This window comes from Thalassophryne amazonica, chromosome 15, assembly GCF_902500255.1.
Source record: "Thalassophryne amazonica chromosome 15, fThaAma1.1, whole genome shotgun sequence".
In the NCBI taxonomy this organism is placed as follows: domain Eukaryota; kingdom Metazoa; phylum Chordata; class Actinopteri; order Batrachoidiformes; family Batrachoididae; genus Thalassophryne; species Thalassophryne amazonica.
This window is the reverse complement of record NC_047117.1, coordinates 10,210,390-10,229,699: the sequence shown is the minus strand read 5'-3', so window position 1 is coordinate 10,229,699 and position 19,310 is coordinate 10,210,390. Positions and strand designations below refer to the sequence as shown.

Here is a 19,310-nt window from a genome sequence, read left to right as displayed (position 1 = left end):
TACAATAATTATGTAAAACCCCAACGGTCAAAACGACCCCCTGTGAGCAAGCACTTGGCTACAGTGGGAAGGAAAAACTCCCTTTTAACAGGAAGAAACCTCCAGCAGAACCAGGGTCAGGGAGGGGCAGTCTTCTGCTGGGACTGGTTGGGGCTGAGGGAGAGAACCAGGAAAAAGACATGCTGTGGAAGAGAGCAGAGATCGATCACTAATGATTAAATGCAGAGTGGTGCATACAGAGCAAAAAGAGAAAGAAACAGTGCATCATGGGAACCCCCCAGCAGTCTAAGTCTATAGCAGCATAACTAAGGGATGGTTCAGGGTCACCTGATCCAGCACTAACTATAAGGTTTAGCAAAAAAACGTTTTAAGCCTAATCTTAAAAGTAGAGAGGGTGTCTGTCTCCCTGATCCAAATTGGGAGCTGGTTCCACAGGAGAGGAGCCTGAAAGCTGAAGGCTCTGCCTCCCATTCTACTCTTACAAACCCTAGGAACTACAAGTAAGCCTGCAGTCTGAGAGCGAAGCGCTCTATTGGGGTGATATGGTACTACGAGGGGACCTGATTATTCAAAACCTTATAAGAAGAAGAATTTTAAATTCTAGAATTAACAGGAAGCCAATGAAGAGAGGCCAATATGGGTGAGATATGCTCTCTCCTTCTAGTCCCCGTTAGTACTCTAGCTGCAGCATTTTGAATTGTAGCAGTAAGGTTGCAGAATGCAATTATTCCAGCAACCTTGAATTCCGTTCTTGAAAAGGATGCGGGTCAGATCGCTCTGGAAAAATGTTTATGCATGCTGCACGTTTCTGTACACGCAGGAGCGGCGTTAGCGAGGTTTGGGCTGCTAACAGCGTGGACTCTGCTTCAGTCCAATTTATCCTGTTGTTTATATGGACATTAGATTAGGATTACAACCCCTGGCAAAAATTATGGAATCACCGGCCTCGGAGGATGTTCATTCAGTTGTTTAATTTTGTAGAAAAAAAGCAGATCACAGACATGACACAAAACTAAAGTCATTTCAAATGGCAATTTTCTGGCTTTAAGAAACACTATAAGAAATCAGGAAAAAAAATTGTGGCAGTCAGTAACAGTTACTTTTTTAGACGAAGCAGAGGGAAAAAAATATGGAATCACTCAATTCTGAGGAATAAATTATGGAATCATTGAAAACAAAAGAACGCTCCAACACATCACTAGTATTTTGTTGCACCACCTCTGGCTTTTATAACAGCTTGCAGTCTCTGAGGCATGGACTTAATGAGTGACAAACAGTACTCTTCATCAATCTGGCTCCAACTTTCTCTGATTGCTGTTGCCAGATCAGCTTTGCAGGTTGGAGCCTTGTCATGGACCATTTTCTCAACTTCCACCAAAGATTTTCAATTGGATTAAGATCCGGACTATTTGCAGGCCATGACATTGACCCTATGTGTCTTTTTGCAAGGAATGTTTTCACAGTTTTTGCTCTATGGCAAGATGCATTATCATCTTAAAAAATGATTTCATCATCCCAAAACATCCTTTCAATTGATGGGATAAGAAAAGTGTCCAAATATCAATGTAAACTTGTGCATTTATTGATGATGTAATGACAGCCATCTCCCCAGTGCCTTTACCTGACATGCAGCCCTATCATCAATGACTGTGGAAATTTACATGTTCTCTTCAGGCAGTCATCTTTATAAATCTCATTGGAACGGCACAAAACAAAGGTTCCAGCATCATCACCTTGCCCAATGCAGATTTGAGATTCATCACTGAATATGATTTTCATCTCAGTCATCCACAGTCCACGATTGCTTTTCCTTAGCCCATTGTAACCTTGTTTTTTTCTGTTTAGGTGTTAATGATGGCTTTCGTTTAGCTTTTCTGAATGTAAATCCCATTTCCTTAGGCGGTTTCTTACGGTTCGGTCACAGACGTTGACTCCAGTTTCCTCCCATTCGTTCCTCATTTGTTTTGTTGTGCATTTTCAATTTTGAGACATATTGCTTTAAGTTTTCTGTCTTGACCGCTTTGATGTCTTCCTTGGTCTACCAGTATGTTTGCCTTTAACAACCTTCCCATGTTGTTTGTAATTTGGTCCAGAGTTTAGACACAGCTGACTGTGAAAACCCAACGTCTTTTCCAACATTGCGTGATGATTTACCCTCTTTTAAGAGTTTGATAATCCTCTCCTTTGTTTCAATTGACATCGCTCATGTTGGAGTCATGATTCATGTCAATCCACTTGGTGCAACAGCGCTCTCCAGGTGTGACTCACTCCTTTTTAGATGCCAGACTAACGAGCAGATCTGATTTGATGTAGGTGTTAGTTTAGGGGATGAAAATTTACAGGGTGATTCCATAATTTATTCCCTCTGCTTGGTCTAAAAAGTAACCGTTACTGACTGCCACAATTTTTTTTCCTGATTTCTTATAGGTGTTGCTTAAAGCCAGAAAGTTGCCATTTGAAATGACTTTAGTTTTGTGTCATGTCTGTGATCTGCTTTTTTTCTAACAAAATTAAACAACTGAATGAACATCCTCTGAGGCCGGTGATTCCATAATTTTGCCAGGGTTGTAGTTTCATTATGATGCCAAAACAGATCCTTATCATGTGATTGGTGGATTGTATGTCACCTGAGCTTCATCACGTGTCAGTGCATACTAACGTCACGTTCCGTGCATTTTTCTCTCACCGCGTTTCTATCAGTACGTTTCATAAAACTGCATCCAGATAACAGGAAGTTGAATCCAGTTGAATTCCGCTAGGACATCTTTTGCAGTCGTGGAAACGAAGGGTAAAAAAGCAGCTATTGATTTGGTTGCAATTTGACACCCTCAATACTAGATGGCGGCAAAAACTTATAACACTTTGGCAGAAACCACTCACTTCTGTTAGCATCCACAGAGGTTGGCGTTTCTTGACAGACGGCCGTCAACAGTTGTACATTCTGTATCACTGTAGTACAATCCAGTGCAAAAAACGGGACTTTCTAGGGAACCTTTTAGTGCCTGTACTGCACTTGTGGAACTGAGCAACAAATATTCAAAACACAGTAACCAAGAAACAATTAAGCCACAGTGGCACCCTCTGCAGGTCACCCTTTTAGAGGCACCGTTGAGCTTCTCTTCCTGGACTTCCTGGAGGACTGAGTCATTGGTCCTGGTGTCTGGGTCTGGTTCAGTGACGTGTGACTGCGTCAACGCACGCTGTGCCGCGTAATGCCTCATCGTCCTTAAAAGAAACTCCCAAACCACTGAAGGCAGAAGCTTTTTGTTGTTGCGATTTTCAGCCTGGAGATGAGACAAACAGATGAAATGAAAATCTGATGTAATTAAATCAGTTTGTCCTGTGAATACTTTGGTTTTACTTTGGTAAAAGTTTCTTATATTCAGATTCACGCAGCAACAGATTTTATGATATAACAACGCGTACTAGCGTGCCGAGAATCATCTGCCATTACGCCTCCCTGAGAAAACAAAATAAGGATCAGTCCACATACTTGTATAGTGTCCGAGGATAGGATCCAGACACAAATATCAGTTTTGGACCACAAATAAATAAATAAATTTAAAAATTGCATTTTTGCAGTTCAAATACTAACAAATTATGTTTCGTACAACTGTTCATGTTTAACAAAATGTATAGCAATATAAATTTTTGAAGATTAAGGTGTAAATTCAGTATTTCAAATAACTCAGACATGCTGGAAACTGGAAGGAGGTCAAATTAAATTTCAGTCATATTTACGCACGAATGAGACAACAGTCTAAATCAAAATATATGTAATTTCACTCCTTGAACAAGCTACTAAATGTGGGGCTGTCAGGTCCGTTCCCCTCTTTCAGTGGTCCCGCTGCGATCAAACGGTCCCAGAGAATTATGGTTTGTCCATTATTTCTTCATGCTACTGAGAAAAATAAGTCTCTGTGATGGCCAGGTCATAGCAACAACATCCACCCTGAGACAAAGAGTTGTAAACTCACAGAAAATTTATATATATATATATATATAAAATAATAATAATAATAATAAAATAAAATACTGTTGGACATGTTCAGTACGGAGCCCCAAACACGAGTATTTAAACATAACGAAAAAAAAAATTTGCACAATGACCCCTTTAAGACATGGTGACTTAACCGTCAACTTTCGGCTTTGAATTTTATATTAAAGATAGATGTATTTAATAATTATTTTCAAAGCACTCACCTGTGACTGGATTAATTATACTTTTTTGTTGCTTTTAAAACAGATCCATAAAGACAGAATCACATTTAGGCCATTTGATTTTTAACAGTAAATATTAAAAAATTCTGTCAGAGTGTGTGGGTGATTATACATTATAAAGTTTCAAAATTCACTTAAAATGGTTAAAAAAACCAATACCCCTCTGAAACAGACTTGAGTTAATGCATAATGAATGATAAAAAAAAGTTGGAGAAATTTAACCATGATATGTTTTAATTCACTGATCTCATTGTGATAGTACAGAATTAAACTAAAAACATGTTCAGCAGAAGCTGATGAAGACCAGATTTTTTTTTTTTTTTTTGGGGGGGGGGGGGGGGGCGGCATACATCAATGCTGAAAGGAGTCAGAAGCTCCCACCTGAATGTCAACCAAACAGCAGTCCTCTTCACTTTAGAGAAGAAACCTCCTCCTCTCCTCCTGCTGCTGCCCCTCCTCCTGCTGCTCTCCACCTTCGATTCCTGATGTGCCTGCTGCCCCCTGTTGGTCACAAACACACAGTCAGCTCAGTGACTTTACAGATCATGTCTGCAGTAAATGTTTCTTGATGTTTTTCTTGTGTGGGTGAGTTGAACTATAATCGGGACCTTGAGAAGCGCTGACGCCTGTGACCGTCCCCTGGACGTCCGTGTCCTCCTCAGCAAAACTCAACATCAGAGAGCGCTTGCCGACGCGTCAACTTCCTGCAAAAACAAACGGCCCCCCAATCACTTCTCACAAACAGCTCATAGTCCTGAGTTTACACACAGTATTTGTTCCATTAATTCTTATTTATTTGATGAACTGATTTTCAGTTCAACATTTTATGACTTTTTTTAAAGCAATTTCCACAGAAATGCCACCAACAATAAGAGGCTAATTAAGGAGTTATTTTACTTGTACAAAGTAACAGAAAACCTTAAATGACCATCAAGTTCCAATAATTAAAAAAATAAAATAAGAATAATAAGGCAGACTATTTCATTAAAACTGTCATTTGTAAACATAATAAGCCACCCTCTGGATTCATTTTGTGATAAGGCTACAAATGAAAACTATTTTCTAATCTACAAATTGCATCTGTCCAACAATGAATCAAGAGGAAAAAAATACAACAAAGACACACATAAATCGAACCAGCCTATTAGTTACATTTATTTTGAAACATGGTGCTATTGCTTCAAGGCAACACAAAGCAAAATGAATGTGTATTATGTATCAGCAAGCAGAAGCTAACGGGCTAATTAATGTTATTTATTGTATGAGGCACAGAACTTGAGTAAACTGTTTCTTTTGGTCTGAACAGACTGAGAAGAGAAAGATGGTCTTTGATTGGATGTTACTAATAATAATAATAAAAAAAAGTCTTTACCCAACAGTTTAACAAAAATTCATATTTGGCTATTTTGTTGATTTAAAAATAATTATCAAACACTGAATGTATTTACAAGGTGCTGGTTCTATTAAAAACAAAAAACTTAGAAACAGTGGAAAGTGATTCTTGCAGTTTCCATGAGCCTGGTGTGGTGCCTGACCTCAGCTATGTACACGCATGTCCTTGGTTCCTCTCAAACTGATTGTGGTTCAACCATCAGAAAAGGGATGTATCACTTCTAAAACCCATTAAAAAGGCCTTACAGTAATATAATCCAGTAGGGTGGGCTCTTACTTGGGCACCTTGACTTTGATGTGGGCGTAGTGATCCCCGTAAGCGCTCCTGTAGTTGTTTAACTGCTTAAAAATGCCCTTTCCCTGCAGCCGGATCACCTGGTCACCCCTGGCAAACCAGGAGGAATCTGACATAGGGGGGGAAAATATCAACATAGTCAAAAAAGAATTCTCCAATAACATTTTTTTTTTTTTTTTTTTTTTTTTATGAAATGCTTTTTTTTTTGGGAAAAAAATATAAAGTCTTTTTTTTTTAAACTCTGATAAACTAGTTGAAAGCTTTTGGACACCGGCATACTGAAAAGTGTTTTTTTTTTTTTTTTAACTTACTTTTAATTTTCAATATAACACATGACAACAAAAACAACAAAGGAGCCGCATATGTCAAAAATAAGTTAAAGTAAACAAATACCTTCATAGAGAAGCTACGGAGCCCGCCTAGGGACATGGTGAATTTTTTTGGGCCCAAATTATTGCATTCCCCTCACAATACCTTTTGCGTTCCCTCGCAATAACTTTTGAGTCCATATTCCAGCCTGGTGACACCCAGTTTGTTGAAATCGTTTGGATGGATTGCACATCATGGATAACCAGAACATCATTAAGACTCTGAAGCGTATTACATTGAGTCAGGTGGGGGGAGAATGAACGCATATATGAGCGCACACACACACTCACACGGCACCAGGATTCACGGGGAATGGGACCCCGTGAGATGAGGGAGTAAGTTCCTGCAACTTGAACAGCTGTAGACTCCATATGTATACAGTTTATTATACAACAGTGATAGTAAGTAGCAACACCTGTACTCAGTAGCTATGCAGGCTTCCAGAGCCTCGGAGTTCCCCCCAAATAAAGCGCACGGCATCTTCTAGGGCATCATATCTCCACCGAAAACAGACCATTTTTCTTTCAAATACGCTTCAGAGTCCTTAATCAAGTTCTGGTTATCCATGATGTGCAAGCCATCCAACAATTCAAACGAACCTGTGTGTCGCCAGCTGGAAATATGGATGCAAAAGTTATTGCGAGGGAATGCAAAAGTATTGCGAGGGACGCAATAATCTAGGCCAAAAAAAATTAACCACCATGTCCCTAGGTGGGCTCCGTAAGAAGGCAGATATCAATACAAATATACAAGACCAAAATAACACTTAAAATGATAAAACCAACAGAGGAGAGAGAGAGAAAAAAAAAAAAAAAAAAAACAGGTGATTAGAGGTCTGGTAATGTCTGTATCACTGGTGCCCATATATCAGCAAACCTGTGACTTTCTGCATAATAAAGACCTTTATCCTGTCTCTGGAATAAAGGTCTTATACTGGGAGTTCTGGTTTCATCCAGGTAGCAGTTATTGTTTTCTTTGCAATTAAAGCAGAATTTACAACACATAAATCAATTTTCCATTTCTCATACCATCAGGAAGTAGTCCTTATATGTAAAGTGCTGGATCCAAGTAAAACTGATATGCAAAATCTGTTTAATTCCTTTGAATATCCTTCAAAAAAAAACCAAAAAAAAAACAGTAGCTTTGGACAATCCAAAATGTGTGTGCGTGTGTGGTCCCTGACTAATCTACGAGGTCTGTCAATAAAGTATAGGTCCTTTTTTATTTTTTTCAAAAACTATATGGATTTCATTCATGTTTTTACGTCAGACATGCTTGAACCCTCGTGCGCATGCGTGGGTTTTTCCACGCCTGTCGGTGACGTCATTCGCCTTTGAGCACTCCTTGTGGGAGGAGTCGTCCAGCCCCTCGTCGGAATTCCTTTGTCTGAGAAGTTGCTGAGAGACTGGCGCTTTGTTTGATCAAAATTTTTTCTAAACCTGTGAGACACATCGAAGTGGACACGGTTTGAAAAATTAAGCTGGTTTCGGTGAAAATTTTAACAGCTGATGAGAGATTTTGAGGTGATACTGTCGCTTTAAGGACTTCCACGGTGCGAGACGTCCGCGCAGTGCTCTCAGGCGCCGTCGTCAGCCTGTTTCAAGCTGAAAACCTCCACATTTCAGGCTCTATCGATCCAGGACGTCGTGAGAACTGAGAAGTTTCAGAAGAAGTCGGTTTCAGCATTTTATCCGGATATTCCACTGTTAAAGGAGATTTTTTTAATTAAAGACGTGCGGACAGGTCCGCGCGTCGGGACGCAGCCGGCGCGGTGCGGTGGCACAGGGACCGCTGCACGACGTCTCGCTCTGTGGGAAGTCCTTAAAGCGACAGTATCACCTCAAAATCTCTCATCAGCCGTTAAAATTTTCACTGAAAACCAGCTTAATTTTTCGAACCGTGTCCACTTCGATGTGTCTCACAGGTTTAGAAAAAATTTTGATCAAACAAAGCGCCAGTCTCTCAGCAACTTCTCAGACAAAGGAATTCCGACAAGGGGCTGGACAACTCCTCCCACAAGGAGTGCTCAAAGGCGAATGACGTCACCGACAGGCGTGGAAAAACCCACGCATGCGCACGAGGGTTCAAGCATGTCTGACTTAAAAACATATGAATGAAATCCATATAGTTTTTGAAAAAAATAAAAAAGGACCTATACTTTATTGACAGACCTCGTAGATCCCCTTCAACATAGTTCTGATGTGTTACTGTATTTTGAAGTGACAGACGGTGTGTTAAAGTAACCCATTTTTATTTCCCACTCAAATTCCCTCCATGTGGGCTGTTAGTCTAAGGACCTGCTTTGAATGTTTCTTCCCATTTTCCATCTTCTATTATATTTGTTTCCAGTTCCCACTTTTGTTTTCACTGAGATTGTGTCATAGTTATAAAAAAAAGTCATGAGCTAGCAGATTAATTTCCTTTCTCAGTTCTTCAAAGGATTTCGTGGTTCATTCCTTAAACAGTTGGGCTACATACAGTAGTGTTCAGGAATAATAGTAGTGCTATGTGACTAAAAAGATTAACCCGGGTTTTGAGTATATTTCTTATTGTTACATGGGAAACAAGGTACCAGTAGATTCAGTAGATTCTCACAAATCCAACAAGACCAAGCATTCATATGCACACTCTTAAAGCTATGAAATTGGGCTATTAGTAAAAAGAGTAGAAAAGGGGGTGTTCACAATAATAGTAGTGTGGCATTCAGTCAGTGAGTTTGTCAATTTTGTGGAACAAACAGGTGTGAATCAGGTGTCCCCTATTCAAGGATGAAGCCAGCACCTGTTGAACATGCTTTTCTCTTTGAAAGCCTGAGGAAAATGGGACATTCAAGACATTGTTCAGAAGAAACAGCATAGTTTGATTAAAAAGTTGATTGGAGAGGGGAAAACTTATACGCAGGTGCAAAAAAATTACACTATGTAACAAATTTTATTTTTGTTTTGTTCCTGGGTACACAGTGTGTTTTCCTAACCTGTTATGCCTTAAATAAATAGAAAATAGCTGTTATTCCACAGAAACTTTGCTTCTGTGATCAGGACAATGATATTTTGAAATTTGTCTGTTTTTCAAGATATTCTCGATTCGGCTTCACTACTGCTGAGTAGTCTTCTAGAAATTCTTCAACTGCTAGAACTGTCCAGAATTTTCTAGAAGTTTCCAGAATTATCTAGAATTTCAAGAAACTTTTAGAACTTTCTAGAATGTTAAAAAAAATAAAATCAAAGTTTGTGCTGAATGTAGTCATTTTTCCATAGACTTTAGACTAAGCAGTTGAAATATAACACTTAGAAGCCAGGAACAAAAATTGTTTACATAGTGTTATAGGCTGTTCATCTACAATGATCTCCAATGCTTTAAAATGGACAAAAAAAAAACAGAGACACATGGAAGAAAACAGAAAACCATCAAAATGGATAGAAGAATAACCAAAATGGCAAAGGCTCACCCATTGATCAGCTCCAGGATGATCAAGATAGTCTGGAGTTACCTGTAAGTGCTGTGACAGTTAGAAGACGCCTGTGTGAAGCTAATTTATTTGCAAGAATCCCCCGCAAAGGTCCCTCTGTTAAATAAAAGACATGTGCAGAAGAGGTTCAAATTTGCCAAAGAACATATCAACTGGCCTAAAGAGAAATGGAGGAATATTTTGTGGAGTGATGAGAGTAAAATTGTTCTTTTTGGGTCCAAGGGCCGCAGACAGTTTGTGAGATGACCCCCAAACTCTGAATTCAAGCCACAGTTCACAGTGAAGACAGTGAAGCATGGTGGGCAAGCATCATGATATGGGCCTGTTTCTCCTACTATGGTGTTGGGCCTATATATCACATACCAGGTATCATGGATCATATGGATATGTCGAAATACTTGAAGAGGTCATGTTGTCTTATGCTGAAGAGGACATGCCCTTGAAATGGGTGTTTCAACAAGACAATGACCCCAAGCACACTAGTAAATGAGCAAAATCTTGGTTCGAACCAACAAAATGAATGCCTCGCACATGTGAAGAAATCATGAAAAACTGTGATTATACAACTGAATACTAGTTTAGTGATTCACAGGATTGCTAAAAAAAAAAAGCAGTTTGAACATAATAGTTTTGAGTTTGTAGCATCAACAGCAGATGCTACTATTATTGTGATCACCCCCTTTTCTACTTTTTACTAATAGCACAATTTCATAGCCTTAGGAGTGTGCATATCATGAATGCTTGGTCTTGTTGGATTTGTGAGAATCTACTGAATCTACTGGTACCTTGTTTTCAATGTAACAATAAGAAATATACTCAAAACCCGGATTAATCTTTTTAGTCACATAGCACTACCATTATTCTGAACACTACTGTACACTAACCCTTTGTTGTCACCAGCTACATCCATAACAGATGGTAAAAATTCTGGATTTGCTGCCATTTAATAGCCCTACAGATGGAGTTTGACATTTTAAAGTCCATATTTTCAGTGTTCTCCTGATCCATTCATTATGTATCAAAGCTTTCTTCTGTGCCTTCTCCATCAAGAAAGGAACTGCTTCCAAAGGTACATTTTTACTTGCATTTTGCTCCATTCCCAATCACACAGTATGTTTCTTTGGCAATCCATAATACTACAGCCCTAAATTGTGCTGCCCAATAGTATGTTTTAAAATTAGGTAACTTTAATCCGGATCCAGGAATTTTTTAAAGGATTCTTCACCATTGCGGGATAGGGGGAATTTTGACAGTCTAGTTTCTAGCTCCACAAAAACAGGCAGAAAGGCTTGAAAAAAATTAGGGTGTACATAGTCAAATGTTCTATCAAACACAAAGTTTGGTGATGATCGGATCCGGATTCCAGATCTGGTGAGCCAGAATATGCAAAAATATAGGGAAAATAGAAAATGTGTCAGTGTGAGGTGACAATGAAGCTAGAGATGCACAACTAACACCAAATTGTAGCTGAATCTGTACTGATCCAGTAAGGTGTCATCAAATTTGATGTAGCTTCAAATGTTATGGAGCTAGATCCAGAAGAAAACCGCCATTACCGAAAAATCATTTTTATACAATAACCTTTGAACTAATAAAGACATAAAAGTGATTCCAAGTTCTAGTGGCATGTTTTCATGGTCAAGGATCTCAAATATAAAGGAAAGAAAAGTGTATGTATCATAGTTTTGGTTTGTAACACTGAATTGTTGAATAGATCACTGTGCAAAGGAGGGAATCTCTTTAGGGTCAGTGACCTTGTTTAGAGAGCTGGGGGGGGGGGTAATGACACCTAAATATTTTAATCCTTTGGTAGTCCATTTAAAAAGTACCTCTCTTTCAAGTTCTGTTGGACATTTTCCTGAGATCAACATAGTCACTGATTTAGATTCATTAGTCAAATATCCTGATATTCCCACTATTCATTCAAACTGTTTAACAAAGCAGGTACAGATGTGGACATAAAGTGGTTTAGACCCAAATTTGCCATTTTAAAAAATGACACCTTTAAACAAACAAATGGTGCACTGGATTTGTGTCGACTGACACCCGTTGGCCAAAATCGGAACTGAAATGTGCCTCATGTCCAATGTGTTACTAACCTTATGCATCAAGTTTTACCTTGATACGAAGTGTAAGTGATACCTCAAGTAAATGTCAAAAATACACCCATACTAAACGCTGTGCAGTTCTAAACCTGCAGGTAAAAACTTTTAACTCGCCTGTGTCACGGCCAACACGTTATTCCGATGAAGAACCTGGGACATGTTTTGCGTGTGTTATGCTATTAGCTCACCGCTAAGCTGATGGTGCTGTGGAGCCCCTGGGCAGTGACTGTGCCACCCAGGATGGCCTGAGCCACAGAGATAAAAACATCGGAGTGGATATCTGCTCCAAACTGCCTGAACAATGGACTCTGCTGCACCTGAAGGCACCAAACGTGACCCAACGTCAACCTCTAAAGTGGCGATACTCCGCTTACGTTTGCTTGTTTCAAAGGATACGTTACATGTTAAACACTTGATGAGAATAAGAAATGAGTAAAGAGAATATGGTTATTGGGTCTTAATATCACAGAAACTCACTCTGAATGTAACAAGGATTTGTTTTACTCTCGACCGTCACAGCCACCGTCTGACCATCTTCTACTCCTGAGCAGGAGGAAGTAAAACAAAGATTTCAGCATTAATGTATTTGGTGTGAATTTTATTACGTCTACAAACTCTGACTTGCCAAATGTTCCAGAAAACCTACCGGATGGTACGGGCCACGGTGACCGTCCGCCTCTGCATGAGCTGACATGCTCCTTGACACAGACCGCAGGGTGTGATAATGAAGAAAGCCCTTTCCCACCGCAGCGCCGACATGTGAGGCGCATCGTAAATGGTCCCGTGGTGCTCGACTCCTGCAGAGAGACGTAGGTTCACACCGAGATCAGGTTTGCCGTAAAGATGCGGTGACCCACATGTTGGCCAGCAGAGTGTGGAGCAGCGTAAATGACAAATATCTCAACACTCTGTCAACACCTCTCTGACTCAAACTCACCATTCCAGTGCCGTTGCAGTAGTGGCATTTGGACACTTTGGTGCCCGGCTCACCGCCAGTGCCCCCCACACCTTGGACAGTCATCTTCAAAGTTAACTCTGATCTCCTTTTTGGCACCCTTCGCCGCCTCCATGAATGTCAGCTCCATCACAAACTGAGGAAATGTTAGCATACCTCAATTTACAACATCAAAAAAGTTCTAATTAAACAACCACACACACGTCTCATTTAGGTTCTACAGAGACACGGTTCCTACCTCAGGTCTGTGGTCAAACATGCTGTTGATGTCTCCAAAGCCCATGCCTCCAGCAAACTCTCCAATATTTTCCTGTAGAGTTCCTCTGGGTCCATCGTTGTGCTACTCGCCCTGTAGTACTGCTGCTGGCCAGCTTCAGCATGGTTTGGGTCAAAGCCCGCTGCTCCATAAGTATCATACTGTTTCCTTTTCACTTCATCACTCAGCACCTTCACAAAAAACAGGAACCAGTGAGGCAGCTCAGGTTATCCACTTCCAAGACTGTAAAATCTGACCTAACCCTCAATGTACCCCAGGGGACAAAACAGCCTAGACTGGTGTATAATCTGGGGTACATTTTGAGCGAAGCCAGACTGTACACTTCTACTCCAGATGAGATTACACACACTCTTGGAAAACAAACTGTTCAAGATAAATGGTTAAGACTTTAAGTTCAAAAGTTAATGGGACTTCATATTGGTGTTTTATGGCAACAAAAAGGTGCACTCCCTGTGGGTCACCAACCCTAAATGGAAAAGTAAGAGAGGAAATACACAACGGAACAGGAATTCCTTTTTTGTTTTTAGTTAAAAGGCTACAGTCACTGCTGTTAGAGGAAAAAACAAACAAAGCAAAACAGATTTTCCCTCTACCTCATAGGCTTCAGCCAACTTTGCAAACTTTTCCTTGGCGTCTGGGTCATCTGGGTTTGTGTCCGGGTGCCACTTCTTTGCCATCTGCAGAACAAAATAAGCAAAGATTGAAGCCAAATTTGACAAATGAGGAGAATACAAACAAAGTGCATGTCCTAACACTCCTGACTTGCATACACACAATTCTATAATTTTACATGCACACATACACACACCCTTATTGTGTCTCTCATCATATTTTATCGGAAAGAAGAAAGAGAGAAGAAAAAAAGATGAAGTGTAGGCGCATGTGGCTGACCTGATAGTAGGCCTTCTTGATGTCCTTCTGTGAGGCAGTACGAGGGACGCCTAAGAGTTCGTAGTAATCCTTGTTTGTCACCGCGCTGCTCGTGTGGAAAGGCTGACTTCTAAAAGCTGCGAACAAAATGCGATACACAATGACCAACTCCGGATAAAAGCAGATTATGTCATGGAGATATGCAAGAAGAAAGGAATCTGTTTTGATCAGTAAGTGGTCGTTTTCCCTCACAGGTGTATTTATTTAGCGATGTCAGCCTCAGATTATGGCAACACATCTGGATCAAATCGTAATGTTATTACATGAATAAGTGACATGATGGTATTAAGAAACATGACGTTACATCACCTTTGTCGAAAATACCAACGTGTGTTGGCGTTGATCACCCACTGACTCATTTCAACCTGTATGAGTGAATAGCCAGTGTATAAGCATGCACTGTGCCACTGCATCGACCACGAGAGAAATGCCTTAAGTGCTGGAAGACAACCACCCAGGCAGACATCAAAACCCTTCCTCACTTGTCAGAAGTAAACATTTATCTGTTCCAGCCAGTGAAACGTGGTCGTGGCCTTCTCCAGTCACTGGGGGTAAATAAAATGTCAAATGAGCCAACTATTCTAAATGAAGAATTATGGAAATATGATGTACTGTTTTATTTTTGGTACCATGTGCCCTGAGAAGTTAAGTCATGAACATGGGGAACTTACCCTGATTTCACCTGCTGCTGATGAATGCTCAGGAACATGAAGCTTGAGGAATGTGGACTTTGATGACATCATGTAAGGTGACGCCCCTCAAGGCTCTCTATGAAATGAATGGGGGAAACTGTTTTTTTCTAGGTGAAATCAGTGTTTTTTATGGGCTTTGACGGTGAATACACCAAAATGGTTAAAATGTGTGTTTAGGAAGAAGTAGTCACACAACTAGTAAGGTTATTTGGTAAACAGATTTTCCAAAGATAATCTTTTGGAGGAGGAAAGTTGGAGTTTTGATTGTTTGTGCACCGTTTGTAAACAGCCTGGAGCCCACAATTTTTCATATATTGTTATGAAATTTTTACTCAAGATCCATATCCTGATAGGCAAGAAGTGATTCAATTTCCAAGGTCATAGGTCGAAGGGCAGTGTCAGGAAATCCCTATCTTTAACACTGAGCAAATTAAAAAAAAAAAAATCATAACTGTCAGGACTTCCGCAAGTTAAAGAGTTGGAAGTATTGATTTGTAATGTGGTGTATAAGTTTTAAAAATAGTGCTGAAGGACCTCATGCCCAGAAACGCACCATGCGACCCAAATATTTTAGTAACACATTAAATTGTAGTTAATCCCTTGTTGGCTAATTCCTTGGTAATACTTTGGTTTTAGTCATTTCCTGCCATACTGTGACCGAAATTATAAATCATTGCTCGTACATCCCCATCCATCCATCCCATCCATCCATTTTCTTCCGCTTTATCCGGAGTCGGGTTGCGAGGGCTGCAGATCAAGCAAAGCCGCCCAGACCTCCCGATCCACACACACGTCCCCCAGCTCCTCCGGGGGAACCCCAAGGCGTTCCCAAGCCAGCCGAGAGATGTAGTCCCTCCAGCGTGTCCTGGGTCTTCCCCGGGGCCTCCTCCCGATGGGACGTGCCCGGAACACCTCTCCAGCGAGGCGTCCAGGGGGCATCTGGAAAAGATGCCCAAGCCACCTCAACTGAACTCCTTTCGATGTGGAGGAGCAGCGGCTCGACTCCGAGCTCCTCCCGAGTGACCGAGCTCCTCACCCCTATCTCTAAGGGAGCGCCAAGCCACCCTGCGGAGGAAACTCATCTCGGCCGCTTGTACTCGCGATCTTGTTCTTTCGGTCATGAGCGAAATCTCATGACCATAGGTGAGGACCGGAACGTAGATCAATCGGTAAATCGAGAGCTTTGCCCCCCTACTCAGCTCTCTCGTCACCATGACGGGCCGATATAGGGACCGCATCACTGCAAGATGCTGCACCGATCCGTCTATCGATCTCACGCTCCATCCGTCCCTCACTCGGGAACAAGACCCCGAGATACTTAAACTCCTCCACTTGAGGCAAAGGACACTCCACTGACCTGAAGAGGGCAAAGCACCTTTTACCGGTCGAGAACCATGGCCTCAGATTTGGAGGTGCTGATCTTCATCCCGGACCCTCACACTCGGCTGCAAACCGCCCCAGTGCACGCTGAAGGTCCTGATTTGACGAAGCCAACAGAACCACATCGTCCGCAAACAGAGAGAGAGATTCTGTGGTTCCCAAACCAGACCCCCTCTACACCATGGCTGCGCCTAGAAATTCTGTCCATAAAAATAATGAACAGAACCGGTGACAAAGGGCAGCCCTGGCGGAGGCCAACGTGCACTGGAAACAGGTTTGACTAACTATCGGCAATGCGAACCAAGCTCCTGCTGTGGTCGTACAGGGACCGGATAGCCCTTAGCAAAGGACCCCGTACTCCCGGAGCACCCCCCACATTGCTCATACAAATAAATATAAATTTTGCTGTTAGCCAAATTGTTATTTTTGTATGATTAAACACAACTTTGACTCCAAACACACCGCTAATGCTCAGCTCAGTTAGCCGTATCTCACCGATCAGTTTGCTCAATGTCACCGCTTTTTCAGTCCTCCAAAGCTCGCAGCACCGACTGACCCGACCCGAACCATGTCCACTGTCCTCCCTGTAAGAACCTCTCCATGTCTGACGAAGAAAAATGATGAAAACTGGCGTCTACATCCAGTAAAAACTACAGCAGTTCGCCAGCGTGCTGTCAGACGGACTGTGGAAGACGCCATTTTTCCGTAAACACCGGCTCAGCAGCTGAGTGCGCATGTGCGGACACGCCTACTTTAGTTTTCCCACGACGAATGAGATTTTTAGAGGGGCGTGTCTTAAGGGTACGAAACGCCCTCTCGTCGCGTGCTCCATGATGCAACCAAACATAAATTTCAGAATAAATAAAATAATATAATTACGACGGCGTTTTAGGGCCACATTGAATTTTTTTTTTAGACTAAGAATAAGTCGTAATTTTAAGACTTCGAGAATAAAGTCGTAATTTACGAGAAAAAAAGTCGTAATATTATGAGAATAAAGTCGTAATTTTAGAAAATAAATTCGTAATTTTACCAGAAATAAAGTCCTAATATTACGAGAATAAAGCCATAATATAATATTTCGACTTTTTTTATTACGACTTTTTTTTCTCGTAAAATTACGACTTTATTCTTGTAATATCACGACCTTTTTTCTCGCAGTATTACGACTTTATTCTCGTAATATTACGACTTTATTCTCGAAGTCCAAAAAAAAAAAAAAAAAAAGATTCAATGTGGCCCTAAAACTCGTATTTAATACATTTAAAAACTGAAAATCCAAAACAAGTTAACATTTACCATTTTTTTTTACGTTTCCCTTTTTTGTCCTCACGGTCAGCTCTGTAACCAACAGTTTAACAGTTCATTTATATAGCACTTCATCTGGATCAGAAGCTCAAAGCACTTTACAGTGATGCCTCACATTCACACTAACACACCGATGTCAGGCTGCTGCCATGCAAGGCGCTCACGACACACCAGGGACAACTAGGGGATTAAAGGACCTTGCCTAAGGACCCTTAGTGACAAAGTTTTAGGTACACTGAATCTGCTATTTAAAAAAAATAAAATAAAATACAAGCTGCTCAAAATGTAATTTCCATGAATGAATGAACTCCTCCTCCTTTTAGGTTTCTTACTTTGAAAGTCTGTAAGAGGTTTAGACAATCATTTTCATGACAGTGATCAGCAAGTTTGTGTTGCACCAGGCAGCATAACTAAAGAAATCAAGATACTTTTTAATAATCAAACAAAGAAACATTTGTGAATCCAATTTCAATAAATTTCTTTAAAACACTTCCTCACCCTTTACAAAAAAAGAGTCATTATGAACCATTAATAAAGGACATCACTGCACGCTTTGTTTGAATTATTATTTATTTTACTACGTTTTAATGTATTGCAGAATATCTAGCAACAGAAAAAAAAAACAACAGTTTAAGATGAGAAGTTTTCAGAATATTTTAAAATTTTCATCTACACAATCAACATTTGCGTTGAAGAAAACTGCTGCTGTACATTAGTTTGTTGGAATGTGCATCATATAATCCCTTTAGCTGACTAAAACTCCACGAGAAAATTTCGTCAAAAAAAAGAAAATAAATAATTTTTTCCTACAATAATTACTTTGAAAAGTGTTCAATAACTTTGCATAACAAACCAAGGCATTGCTATTTTCAGACAGTAGATGGCGCCACTTAACTGTATAAAACAAATACTGAACTTTATTGCTGCCAATGTTTTAAACGCTCGGATTCTAATATGTGATTTGAATTATATAATAAATAATATATAATTTCGATATTTTTTTCCTCCCGTTCGGGGAAATAAGACAATGGTCGTTATTGTAAATAAGATTTTTTTTTTTCTTAATAACTTACCTAATAAAGGTTAAATTAAAAAAAATGACATGACGCTGACCTCTGTGTCTCAGTTGTGAAGGTTCAAAGGTCACTGAAGGCGTGGCAAACAGAAAGGACAATGTTCCTTTTTATGAAGCAGATGTCAGGAGCGGGTCACATCTGTTTTGTGCCTCATCACGGGACAGAATTTAATTTAATATTTCCACAGAGGGCACAGAGCTCAGCAGTGTGAAGCAGCACTAAATGAAGAATTATTTGCTTGATGGAATTTACACAAATCTGAAATGACAACCTACAGATTACTCATCAACAATGACAGAAAAAAGGGCCCGAAAAAGCTTTAATGATAAGCATATTGAGATTTAAAAAAAAAAAAAAAAAAATCCACACAGTTGGTTAAATGTACGTAGGTTCAGCAGTACCTTCATGTCTTAGTACATCGAGTCTCAGCAGAGGTTCTGGAAGACACAGGGAGCTGCAGGTGACCCAGACAAGTCAACATGAAGGCAAAAGCCCCAACACAAATACAAATTAACCCACAATGGAAGTAATCAGCACTCCTTCAACATTACTGGTCCACATTTCCAGGGACTATAACTGCCGGTGGACAGGTTGACCATTTTCTCTTACGGGACCTAAAGGAGGATGGAATTTTATTCTTTTGATTTGAAATCCTGGAAGTGGCTGTCATTTCTAGATAGGAAGCACCAGAACAAATCTAAAAGTGTTTCATCTTCAGTGGTGTTGCTTGACTGGCCTCGGTGGAGGTTCGTACACACTGCAAGTGCACGTCTGTCAGAAAAATCACACCTGGAGGACGTCAAACCACATCTGCTGAGACGCTTTCTGTTATAATAGATAA

General features: G+C 40.4%; 1 pseudogene; it reads right to left on the bottom strand.

Moving 5' to 3' along the window:
- Window positions 1-2,995: 2,995 nt before the first annotated feature.
- On the bottom strand, window positions 2,996-16,784 carry LOC117525786 (annotated as a pseudogene).
- Window positions 16,785-19,310: the final 2,526 nt, after the last annotated feature.